The 13,339-nt window shown below is 39.7% G+C and overlaps 1 long non-coding RNA gene across 2 annotated transcripts in view; it reads left to right on the top strand.

Annotated features, from left to right (window-relative positions):
- Positions 1 to 6,194, top strand: part of LOC309870175 — a 102,231-nt gene extending 96,037 nt beyond the window's left edge. For both annotated transcript variants that reach the window (XR_014314528.1, XR_014314529.1), the window contains exon 7: positions 5,875 to 6,194. This is a non-coding gene — a long non-coding RNA (uncharacterized lncRNA). The remainder of the gene's footprint in view (positions 1 to 5,874) is intronic.
- The last annotated feature ends 7,145 nt before the right edge of the window (positions 6,195 to 13,339 follow it).

The raw sequence follows: 13,339 nt of genomic DNA, 5'->3' as shown, positions 1-13,339 counted from the left end.
ACTACTTATCCTAATTGTAGTTGCAGCCTCTCCCAAAAACATAATCTTTAACCAGTTGGTCTGGAATTATTTGGCCAGCACTAGTGAGGCAATCTGCCTGATGTACCCCTGCATTCCTCCAAAGGGGGGTAACCTTGCCTGAAACTATCCAGTCTTTGCCAGAGGAACTTCTTGCTCTGACTCCTTCTGCCTCTAAGTCTTCCATTTTGTCCAGCTCCTTGGAACTCCTTCCCATCTGCTAAAATGGGATGCTGCCCCATTCATGAATCATAAAGTCAATTTGATCTTTAAATTTACTCAGTGGAGTTTTGTTTTTTTAACATGAGAGAGAAGGCAAGGTTGAGAGTCCAGGAAACTAGGTCTGGATTTAGTGGGTTTGATGTCCAAAGATTCAGGTCCATTTTAAGAGACTCATAAAGAAAAAGATCTAAAACGTTGTAGGCTAATAGAACTCAGTTAAAATCTAGGTCTGTGGGTGTCCCAGGGCTTCATCGACAGGAAGAACAGAGAAGGTGAGATGTGGGTAGGCAAGAGCAGGCAATGGTATGAATGAGTTTTTATTATTTACCATAAAAGAAATGAGTCTTATAAATATTACACCAAACCCTGACTTTAAAGAAAGTAATGTCTAGTAATTATCTAGTAATGTTACAGAGAAGTATTCCTGATGACTGGAGGAGACAGGAGACAGGAAACTGAACAAAGGATGTTGCCAGTATCCAGCTGGGTCTGGGACTTCCTTGAGGAATGGACTTGTCTTAATCACCTCTGGGTCTTTAGAACTTAGAACTTGGAGCAGATTCGTGGCTCAGTGAAGTGTTGACTCTTCTTGATAGGATCCTTTAAAAGTCTTCCATAGTGACGTGGGGGGAGCAGAAACAGATCTGAATGAGTTAAAACAAGTTCTAGGTATAATGAGTCACAGAGTATCAAAGTATTAGCCGAGGGGCTGAATTTGGCCTGTAGACTTCGGATCCTTGTTTGTTGTTGTTGTTTTGTTTTGTTTGTCTTTGGCTTAATCAGCTCAGACTTTTAAAAAGCGATGAATTTTGAGTCCTTGGAAGGGAGGTGCACCCTTCAGTTTGCCTTACTTACTCTATGACACAATTGTTTTACCAGTCTCATACCTGAAGCTACTTGAGTTTGTCTCTTGGTCACAACCCGTGAAACAAAGAAGCATGGTCAGCTGAGTGAGCTGACATCAGTAAGCTAATGTAAAAAACAAAATTTCAGAAGTTTCCACAGGATATTTTCAAACTCCCATCACTGCCTCAAAACCAGGGGCAGATGGCTACATCGTCTTTTCTGTTCAGTTAGCGCCTTCAATACCCAGGTGCCTGTCAATAGAAGCCTAGAACCTCCTTTTTATTTTTATTTATTTACTTTTATTTTTTAAAAAAGATTTATTTATTTATCTTTATTTACTTGAGCGAGAGAGAGCGCACGCACAGAGAGAGAGGGAGAAGCAGACTCTGAGTGCAGAGTCTGACATGAGACTCCATTCCAAGACCCCGAGACTATGACCTGAGCCCCAGTCAGATGCTCAACCACCTGAGCCACCCAGGCATTCCTGCATTCACATTTTCCATGCGAAGCTTTGCATTTACTCAGAAAAAAAAAAAAAAAAAAACAGGTCTAAAGAAATTTATAAAGAAAGATATCAGATTTAGTAATCTGGGCAAATTCTGTGCAATACTTACTTGAATTACAAATTATGTGAGTGAGGCTGTAGAAGCTTATTTCTTGGAAAGCTCTCTTTTACCAAGTATAATAATGAGGTCAATTGCCACAACATTGTAGATGCTGAGGACTTTCCAAGAAGGTACTCTGGGAAGATTCTAAATAGGAGTGATCAAATCCTAGCCAATTAAAGTTTTTTTTTCTTTTTAAAATCAATTTTACCAATGAAATTCCATCTGGCTGAATTGAGAAAGTAATTCATTTTACTAAATTATAAATATATTAACAAATAGAAACATCTAAATCACATGCCTGTTCCTTTTCTGATACACTATAAATCTGAGCTTCCCAGGTAAATATTCAATAAAAAGGCTTTAGACCCAGGGTTTCTACTACTGGCTTTCTACATCTTTAAGTATAGAAATATTTTAGAAAATTACAGACACTTATGATTTTAATTTACATTTTTTTCAGCTTTGACTGAAAGGAAATTAATTATGGCCTAATTTGCATGTGCTTATAGAGATTCTGTCTAAAATTTTTAAATTGTTATTTTAAAAATAATAACATGTACTGTATGTTAATTAACTAGAATTTAAATAAAAATTTGAAAAAAAAAAAAAAAACCAGACCTGCTTGATTAACATACCTATAAAATTCTGTGCACTGAGGAGTATCCTTCCCCCCCCATCCTCCCTGTTATCCCAGTTGGCACCCTCATTCCAATAAGGTCACTGTATTTATTTCATTAATCCTGAATTTTTTTTTGTATTTTTTGTAGGGGAGAGAGAGGGAGGGAGAGAATGAAATGAGAATTAACTTTATAATATATAAATAAACACACATGTTATTCTCTGTCCTTTTTATATAAATGGCAGACAGCATAGGATACAAATTGTTCTACATTTTTTCATATTTATATATATTGATATATTTTGCAGCTAATTATATAAGAGTACATAAATAGCTTCCTCATTCTTTTTATAGCTGCACTATATTATTTGGGGCTGTTTCCAGTTTTATGCTGTTACAAAAATTGCATCAGTGAGTAACTGTGTACAAATACCACTTTACAAATGTGCAGGTATTTCTGTAAAATAAAAAGTTAGAATTGGAATTGTTAATTCCAAGAGTATGTTATGAATTTGTTATTCTTGTAGATGTTGTCCATTTATATTCCATTAGGGGTTGTACCAAGTTAGAGTCCCACCAATTTATGAGAGTGCCAGTTTTTCCACACTTTAATCAACACTGTGTATTATCAAACTTTCGGTTTTTAAATCCATCCAGCAGATAAAAATGATAGTTTCAATCTCTATTCCTTATTTTATGAGGAGCATTGCACCTCATTTTCATATATTTGAGACCCATTTATATTTCCTTTTTGGTGAATTATCTACTTATATCCTTTATCCATTTGTATTGCTTTTTTTTCTTATTTGTTGAAACAAACTTTATATTTTAGGAATATTAGATTTTATCTGCAATACATTTTGAATATCTTTACTAATTTGTCATTTGTTTTGATTTGGCTTATACGCTTTCTGTTTTTGATTCTCTGGTTTGTTTTGTTTTATCACACAGATGTTTTGATTGACTATGTGATTGAATTTATCAATTTTTTAAAGATTTTATTTGTTTTTGTATTTGAGACAGAGCAGAGTGAGAGAGCACAAGCAGTGGGGGGTGGGTCAGAGGGGCAAAGAGAGAGGGAGAAGAAGACACCCCACCGAGCAGGGAGCCTGATGCAGCGCTCAATTCTAGGACCTCAAGATCATGACCTGAGCTGAAGACAGATGCATAATGGACTGAGCTACCCTAGCACCGCTAATTTGCTCTCCTTTTAAAATTTCTGAATGTTGGAGTCCTTGTCAGAAAAGTCTTCCCTTGTTTTCTTCTGTAGATTTATGGCTCTATTTTCTATTTCATTTTCTGATTCATTAAGAATTTTTTCTGGTGTGCATTGTGAAATGTAGTTTCTATGCTAATCCCCCCACAGAAGACTACCTACTTGTCCCAGCAACATATATTAAATAGTGTGTCTTTTCCCTACTGATCTGAATTGAAATCCTTAATCCTCTTATGTATTATGATCTATTTTTAGACATTTTATTCTGTGACTTGGTCTGTTTATTCATGAGCCAGACAACACAACTGTAACTGTTTAAGGCTTTGTATTTCAACATCTAGAAGCTCCCCTCCTCTTGCATGGCCCTTCATTGTCCGTTTTCTTGGCTGTTTTGCCTATGTCCTTTTTAGAAATGTACTCCAACACTATCTTGTCTAGTTAAAAAAAAGTTATTATTTATTGTATTGAAAGGATAAAAAGACTTGTGACATTTATATAATATTGAATTTTTTCTCATACGAGAAGTATGCCGTTCTTTTTGATCAATTCTTTTGTGTTCTTCGGAGGGTTTTAAATTTTTCTACCTTTAGCTTTTGCTCATTTCTTAAGATAATTCTTAGGTATTCTGACATTTTTATTGCTGTTGTAAATAAGATCATCCCTTCAAAGCTGTTGACATATATATGGACAAATACAAAAGCAAAGTATGAGTTTTGATTCTCCCTGTTGACAACAAGGGAAGAGATTTTCCTCCCCTTCTTTTTCTTAGAGCATTTCCTTTAGAAACTTACAGTTCGAGGTGCTTTCTCTTCTCTTTGGACTGCATATAAATTCTTATGAAAACTAGATAGGCCTTTTTCAGCTTTTCCACTCAGGAATGCCTTTCTCAAGAACTCGGGAACCATCTCTTTTCCATGTAGACCTCCAAGGAAGTTAGCACACTCTTTTCAAGTTTCAGTAGGAGGGCAGGAGCCTCGCTTAAGCTGACCTGGCTCCCAGTTGTAAAACTACCTCCTGTCATAAAACTGTGAGAAGTTTGTTTTTCCTGCAGTTAACTGGCACAGATGGGCATTCAGCTGCGAGGTAAATTTAGGATGAATTATGTGAAATAAAATGGTGCTGTTAAGTGTCATGACTTAAGGGCTAGTTACTGTTTATCTGGAGAACATGTCCATGATGGGTTGTATCTGCCTATGTGGCTGAAGGGTGAGATTTCTCTCTGTCTTTGCAGTGTCTTATCCAATTCCCTGTGATGTGTATCATGTTTTGATTTAATGCTTGTTCAATAATAAAATATTTTCTTTCTCTACTACCTTTGTGGAGAGGATTTCTGGATCAGGAGAAGGTCTTGTTTTTAGTTATATTTCCTCACATTTGGTTGGGTGTTGTGTCCCCCTTGTCCTCCTTCAGCTGTGGCTGCCATCTTGGATGCTGCAGGTGACCTTGAAGATAGAAACCCCTCTGTGTTGGCTAAGATGTTGAGGAAAAAGGAAGAAACTTGGAGTCTGATGACTATGGAGTCTCTGTACCAGCCCTGAACTGCTTAGCTTTAGATTTCTTTCATGTGAGAGAGAAAAAAAGTTCTCTTGTTTCAACCACTGTTATTTTGGTTGTTCTGTTATATGAGTCTGAATCAGTTATTCTAACTGATACACTGCCAGAAAGAATAACTTCAGATAAAATAAATCCAAATCAGCTTTCTTATTTAAGTATCCTTTAACATTTAACTATTTTTTTTCTTGCTTACATCCATGTGCTGCAGGCAAGTCAACAATTTAGTTATCAAGCATGCATTTTGTGACCAGTTTATTTTTGGTCTTTTACCATTTGTTCAAATTTAAATGTCCTCTGGGTGCTTTTCTGGGTTTAAAAAATGACTAAGATGGGGATGCCTGCGTGACTCCGTCAATTAGGCGTCTGCCTTCAGCTCAGGTCATGGTCCCAAAGTCCTGGGATTGAGTCCCACATCGGGCTCCTTGCTGAGGGGAGAGCATGTTTCTCCCTCTGCCTGCTGCTCCCCCTGCTTGTGCTCTCTCTCTGACAAATAAATAAAATATTTTTAAAAAATGACTAAGACGGACTTTTGATAATGTCTTTATCTTTTACAGGTAAAAATACTAAACACTGGTCACATTTGAGCATCAATCCACCATTAATGCCTATGTTGGAATGGGCCTATAGTGTTCTTAAGGGACATCTTGACCCTCTCATAGACTCACTTCTATGTAGTGGTAGCTAGATCTTCTATTTCCACATGGGACTGTAAGAGTCTTCGGCTTTTGTTAAAGGATGCTAATTCAGTTTTAGCTCAGCTAATGATTAAAACCTATCATTCTGTCCTACAGCAGCACCAGAGAATGTCTCCAGGCACTTGTCAGGAAGTATAACATTAAATTCACAGCCACTTAGTATGATGCAGAAGCCCTCTGAGAAGAGTAGTGTTCATGGAGGACAGCTTGAAGAATACGCAGGCCTTCCTTTTTTCAGATGATCTGCAATCTGTCCTCAACTTAAACAGATCCTCTCAGGGCTGTTTGTCTAGATTCCATTGTTTTGGTCCCTTGTATATGGCTTTTAATTATGTTTTATTGTTATGACTCCTGCCTACATTTAAAGATATTATAAGTAATAGCTGTGTGAAATTATTATAATTACTATATGGCTACTGCTGACTCAGTTATTCATTTTATGGCATGGTGTTTTCTTTATGAGTTCACATGCAATAACTTTCTTTTTGGTTTCATTGCAAAATTGTGCATTTATTGAAAAAGTGACTGGTTACTTTTTATTATGCAATCAGTTTGTTTTATGGATTATTTTATGCATTTTTGTGTGGTATGTAGTTTACCAAGTCTGATGACATAATTTTCTGAAACGAGGACATCAGAATAAACCCTTGGTTTACTGTCGCTTCCTCTTTCACACTTTCATATATTGTCCTCCTTTTTCATGATCTCTATTCCTGTGACTTCTTCTTCCTTGGCTCATCTCTTTGGTTTTGTCTCTTTGGATTAAGGGTAAAGAAGTTTAGTTGGTTCATTCTGTTTTTCTTAGCAGAATAAAAAACAAACAAAAACACTTTTTTTTTTTTAAGAGTGGAGAAGTTTCATTGAGTTTTTAAGAGAAAGAGCTTCAAAGTTGATAGTCTTTTATATTGCTTTTTTAAAGAAAAATTGGAATTTCTACTTTAAGTCAATTGCTATCCTGAGAAATACTTATTTTTTAAACATGTTTAGAACTTTTACTTTACTTCATTCTTTAAAAATTGATAATACACCCATGCAGTTCTAAATACAAAAAAACCCCAAACAAGTATGGAATGAAAACTCTCCCCCAACCGATGTCCCAGTCCCCAAGTTCCCTTCCCTTGGAAATTGCCAATGTTATGTTTCTTTTGTACTATATATTTTGGGGGTATACTCTTTGTATAAGCAAACAAATATATATAAACTACTTCTTCTGATTTTTTATGGTAGTATACTCTTCACCCTATGTTGCCTTCCTCTTTTGTCAAAAATGGCATGTATTAGAGCTTCCTCCATACTAGTGCAGAGTGCTTCCCCTTTCTTTGTTCTAGTTGCCAAGGATCTTACGGTTATACCTGTTTAGCTACTTCTCTATTCACAGTCACTTTGGTTGTTTATAATCTTTTAAAAAATTATTAATACAAACGATATTTTATTGGATTACCTTGTACAGAACCAGTTTGCCTATTTGAGTATATCTGTAAGATACAGACCTAGAAGTATAACTTTCAGCTCACTTTGTACATGTATTTTAAGTTTTGATGGATCTTGCCAACTAGCTGTCCATAGAAGTGGTACTAATTTACATTCCCCCAGCTATTTTTGTTTTCCTTCTTAAATGAGGCCCTCAAAGCATCAAATTACTTGGTATCATTTAAGTGCTCTGCAGAATTAACCATAGACGGTCTTTCCCCTTAAGAAAGTAGCATTTCAAAAGAGATGGATTTTTTTTTCCAAGCACGCATGTATTTTTCATTGACCACTCAGCTTTTTTGTAATTTACTTGCCCACATTTCTTTGTCGCTTTAGGAAAGTCAGGGCGACTGAGCATATGAAACTGGCAGAAACATCTAGAAAGGTAGTTGAAGGGTAGTTCTCCCTTGCCCCAGGGCCCATTCTGCTGTCTGCAAAGTCTCCTGCTCCTGGATTTAAAGAGGCCTGTGGCTGCGGGAGAGGGTGGGGAGCGAGGAGCTCCCAGTCTGGTGTCTAAAAGTGGATGCTTAAACATAGCCTTGCTCAGGAAACTTTCCAAACTACAAATTACTCTTAAAAAAAAAAAAAAAAAAAAAAATCTCCAAGCCATTCCCACAGAGGATTCTGATGTGAAAGAATAAAAGAGCAATACACAAACAATCTCCGGCATATGGGCTGGCAGGAGTCAGGAAGAGACTTCTAGCTTCCCAGGGCTGGGCCTGGCAACAGAGCTCTGGCTCCAAGTGGCTCTATTTTCATTTCTGCCCATCTCATTTTATCCGTGAGATAAAAGGACAAATATGTTTTTCTTTTTGCTAAAACAGAGTCTCAGAGAGCTTCCCTGCTTTGCCCTGGGATCCCACAGTGCGGATGTGGCCAACAGAGCAAGAATTTGAGAAGGTTGTGCTACCTGCCTCCATTATAGGTCTCAGGCCTGTCTTCTCACTCTCAGGAGAAGCCAGAATTCTGCCCTGAACCCGGGGCCCTTCTTCCCAAAGTCCATCTCTCACTATTCTGACTCATTCTCAGATGAATCCTTTTCACAGATTCTGCATTCCAACACAGAATTACATGCTCATCTGGTAACATACTCTATTCTTTTCCACTTCATGTCTTCAAGGTCTTCCTGTGTCTGGAAGACTCTTTCTGCATTCATGACACATCAAAATTCCCGCTGCACTGTGCATTCATTAAATGTTCCCTAACCCTGCTCCAACAAACTCCACGGAATCTCTCTCTTGGCCAAATGCCTGCTTCACTTTCTCATACTCCTCATCCGGCATTCCGGACAGAGCTGTTCGTGTTCATGAATTTGCTTCTCATCTGCCCCTGCATTGCATTATATAAGCCTTTTTATGGCACAAACCATTATCCTTGTACTCATTGCACTGCCTGACGCACTTGCGTGGTTTATTTATTTATTTTTTAAAGATTTTATTGATTCATTTGACAGACCGAGATCACAAGTAGGCAGAGGCAGGCGAGAGAGAGAGAGAGAGAGAGAGAGAGAGAGAGGAGAAAGCAGGCTCCCTGCTGAGCTGAGAGCCAGATGTGGGGAATTACATGACGCCTGTGGAGAGGGTGGAGCAGGAGCTGGAGTTAGAGCTGACTTTCTTGGCCCTTCCTTCTCTCTGCTTTGTTATTGTGCTGCCTCCCTTCCCCCCAACCCTTGCCACCCCAGAAGAGAGAGCAGTGAAGGGCTGGTCTGTGCCTCAGGATATATGTGCCATGATGGGTTAAGAAACAATGCCAAGGACGCCACCAACCTGCTACCCCCTTCAGAGCAGGGAAGAGTCTGAGAAGTGCCAGGTGCCTGGGATCAGCAGGTCTTCGCAGGAACCTACCAGATCTTAGAGTTGATGCCATTTTCCCCCTTGAGTGAATCTTTTTCTTCAGGGGCTTCTCCCCACTTTTCTTTCTTCCTTTCTTTTTTTTAAAGACATGTATTATTTTCCTGTGGAAAACTTTTTTCTTGGAAAAAACTTGTATTTTTAAAAATTTTTTTTAAAGATTGTATTTTTTTGTTTATTTGTCAGAGCTAGCACAAGCAGGGGAGCTGCAGACAGAGGGAGAAGCAGGCTCCCCACTGAGCAAGGAGCCTCATGTGGGACTCAATCCTAGGACCCTGGGGTCATGACCTGAGCCAAAGGCAGATGCTTAACTGACTGAGCCACCCAGGTATCCTGAAAAATTGTATTTATTTAAATAAATAAATAAATATAAAGGAATACCTAGGTTTTCCGTTAGGTGCCTACCAGCTGGCAAGTTCCCTGAGAGCTGGGATCTTGTGCCATGAGTCGGTGTCCTTGATCCCAATACAGTACTAGGCCCACAGACAAAGTGAGGTCCAATTATGTTGAAAAATTGAATAGAATTCTTTCTGACATTTGCACTGAATCTTCAAATATTCTCCATAGTGTTTAGCACAGTGTCACTGCTTAAATATTTTAAAAGAAAATAGCTGATTTGAGGCACACATTTGGGTTATGAGCTAAAGTTTTGCTAGTTTTGTTACAGAATTTTTCTTGTTACAATAAAATCCTTCGCTAGAATATGTATGCCAAAAAATTTAAGACCTTTGAGATTTAATTTGACACAAAGTCACTGTGTGATCTGGGTAGCCAATTAATAAGTCTGGCCGCCTTTTTCACATTCATTAATTTGTCTTTTAATTGAGCAATCAATTAACACCCGCAGGCTTTGCTAAGCACAGAGGATCTTCACACATGCAAACAGACATAAGTACCGGTTCTTACCTTATCAGTTAGTGCTCCTGGACATGTAAAGAAAGAACAGCGTGATTCTGACAGGCACCGAAATGATAGGGGTTGTAAAAGGGCTCTGTGAACCCAGGGGAGGAACCACCCCCCCATCCCCCCACTCCCGCCTAGGGGGTGCACCAGGGGGATTGTCTCCAGGAGTGGTGCTTAGGCTTCCCAGAAATGGCCTCAAACTTCTTCTAGGTATGTGGGTCAAAATGGAAGAATCCCTTTAAGTTCCCTGCAGAGATCGCATAGGATTTAAAAGATGGCCTAAAAATGTTTGGGAGCAACACATATTAGCTTTCACCCTCTTTTTTTCCTCTAAGGCACTCAGCTAGCTCCTATTCCAAGACATGACGGTTTTGACCACATGGGTCTGTTTGTTGTGGTGAGCAGACTGTCCTCAGTATTTTTATTAAGGAGCATCATTTCTGTCCTCACCACCCTCTCCACTGGCACACTGGGTTCCTCTTTTCACTCCACTTTCCTTTGTAAAAGATCCTTGAGAAAGCCTTGTCTTACAGAACCCTCTTGAGGAAGAGCTAATTAGTTTTCTCGGCAAAATTAAAGGTGAATCATCTTTGAAACTCATAGACCTTTACACATTTCTGAATTCTCCAATTTCCAGTAAGAGTCCCTTATCTTCTGATGAATTTTTTTGCAGATGGTCATTTGTAATGCAAACAGATTGCTTACCTCTCTCTCTGGAGGGGGGAAGAGAATCTGTTTCCAGAGAAACCATGTAATACTTAGACTTTTATGATTACATTAATTTGGGGCAACATTTTGGTGTGAACCTTTTTAAAAGAAAAAGGGTATAAAGTTTCATTCTGATTCTTTTTTTTTATTATTATTAAAGATTTTACTTATTTTATTTGACAGAGAGAGAGATCACAAGTAGGCAGAGAGGCAGGCAGAGACAGAGGGGGAAGCAAGCTCCCTGCTGAGCAGAGAGCCCGATGGGGGTCTCGATCCCAGGACACTGAGATTATGACCTGAGCTGAAGGCAGCGGCTTAATCCACTGAGCCTCCCAGGCGCCCCCATCCTGATTCTTTATAGTCTGAGAACTTGCCTTAAAAAAAGGAGGCTCCTGCAATGGGTGGTTTTAACCTTGAACAATAATTCTGTGTTCTCAAAATGGTTACAATGGAACCTTTGAAGCTTTGTGGGAATGAAAAGTACAGCAACTTCTTAGGCCCTCAGGCTCTCTCTTTACTAAACTAAAACACTAACTCCCATCCCATGATGCATGATGATCTCGCTTCAGTTTTATTCCCTCAACATTGTTTTGAATAATGGGCGTGGGGGCCATGGATAGGTGCCGGATAGCCTGTGTAGGAGTTTTGTTTGTTTTACAGTGTAACACACAGAAGTGTTTAATAAGGGTCTTTTGGGCATTGCTTGTGTCATTATGGAAGGAAGCAGGGAATATTGAAGGCAGCACAGAGGCTGCTGAGTTTTCTGCTTCCCGGGTGCAAAGATGCCTCACCCTTTATCTCCCAACTCTTGCACCTGCCTTAGGGGTGCCAGGGGTTGAAAAGGCTCAGAGAAATAGGTTTGATGGGAGGCCGACACTCTCAGACTCCCAGGGAAAGGCCATTCACCCTCCTGCCCCCCCCCATTGTCTTTACACAATTGGGGCAAAGAACGGTTTTTGTCTATTTTGTAGCATTGCTCTGTCTTTTTCGTTCCCCATCACCTCCCTTCACCAATCTGAACTCTGTGAGACAAAGATGCTGCTACCCATACTCAGCAGTTTCAGGACAGCTGAGAAGGTGGAGATAATTTGGGTTTGATTCTCTCCCCTGCACCCCCTGCCTATTTATCCATGGATTTAAAAGCAAAATTCTAACAGTTACCAAAACAGGGTTTACTCGGTACCTGTCGCAACCGCTAGGGCACCAGTGTTCCCACAGTGTCGCTTCCCTACCCCGCCCCCACCCCCCTCCACCAGCCGTGTGGAAACTTTCTTTTAAATATTGCTTCTACTGCTAACCGAAAGACAGAAAAAAAAGATGAAATATGATGACAAATTTTTTTTTTTTGATGATAAATTTCTAAGAAATGTTTCACAATTCGCTCACTCGCTAAAGTAGAGTCGGCCTTCACTTGCCAAACAAAAACTGTCCTCCTCAGCAGAATTCGCTTTTGTTTTTCTCCCTGTAATTTACTGCCTGGTTAGGGCTTAATAACACAATATACTCTAGTTGACTGCCCCCATAAAACCTGCAGGCGGAGAAGCAGCTACAGTCGGATACGTCCCCACTCCGGGTGAAGAAATGAAATCCCGAAGTTTAATCTTAGTGGCAGCAGAGCTGTGAAATGATAAGACAAATCAAGTTCAGCAGAGGTTTTTGCTGAGATCAGGTCGCTAGACTCCGGAGCACTACAACCCCCCCACCCCGGGGGGACCTCTCTCATTCTGCAGGCCCCACTGCTCTCACTTGGTCGCATTTCTTTTTCTTTTTTTTAAAAATTTTTTATTTTTTATAAACATATAATATGTTTTTATCCCCAGGGGTACAGGTCTGTGAATCGCCAGGTTTACACACTTCACAGCACTCACCAAAGCACATACCCTCCCCAATGTCCATAATCCCACCCCCTTCTCCCAAACCCCCTCCCCCCAGCAACCCTCAGTTTGTTTTGTGAGATTAAGAGTCACTTATGGTTTGTCTCCCTCCCATTCCCATCTTGTTTCATTGATTCTTCTCCTACCCCCTTAACCCCCCATGTTGCATCTCCACTTCCTCATATCCAGGAGAACATATTGATGAAGTCCCAGAACCCAAGTCAGGTTCGGTGGGGTGAGGTTCGGAGCTGACGACTAAAGAAAGAATTCTTAAGACATCTTTGGTGCAAAATGGTGGTTTATTAAAGCACGGGGACAGGACCCGTGGGCAGACGGAGATGCTGCTGCCCCGGGTTGTGAGGAGTGGCTGGTTATATACACAGGAGTTGGGTAGGTGAGGACAAAGGGTTGTTCAGAAGGGCTATTGGGATAAAGAAGACTGTCAGGATATGGAAGGCCTGGTTACTATCAAGCCAAGGCCACTTTCCCTCTAATGAGGCACTAACATAAAGACAATTGGGAGTCTCCTGGTGGAATGTTACATTCCTGCTATCAAACGTCCTTGTTAGTGAGATTTAGGTCTTAAAAGAAATTTAACTTTATTTACTTTTCCTTCTACCTCCATCTCCTTCGTTTTTTTTATGGAGGGGAGGGTGACGTTAGGGCTTGAGGAACTGAGTTATGTATCTTTGGAAATTGGGCTATTGATAAGGCAACTTCTTTGTTGTAAATCTCAAGGACATTTGTAAACCAAGA

Source organism: Mustela nivalis (assembly GCF_964662115.1).
Source record: "Mustela nivalis genome assembly, chromosome: 1".
Taxonomy (NCBI): domain Eukaryota; kingdom Metazoa; phylum Chordata; class Mammalia; order Carnivora; family Mustelidae; genus Mustela; species Mustela nivalis.
Note: the sequence above shows the minus strand (reverse complement) of the source record. Positions and strands in the feature narration are given on the sequence as shown.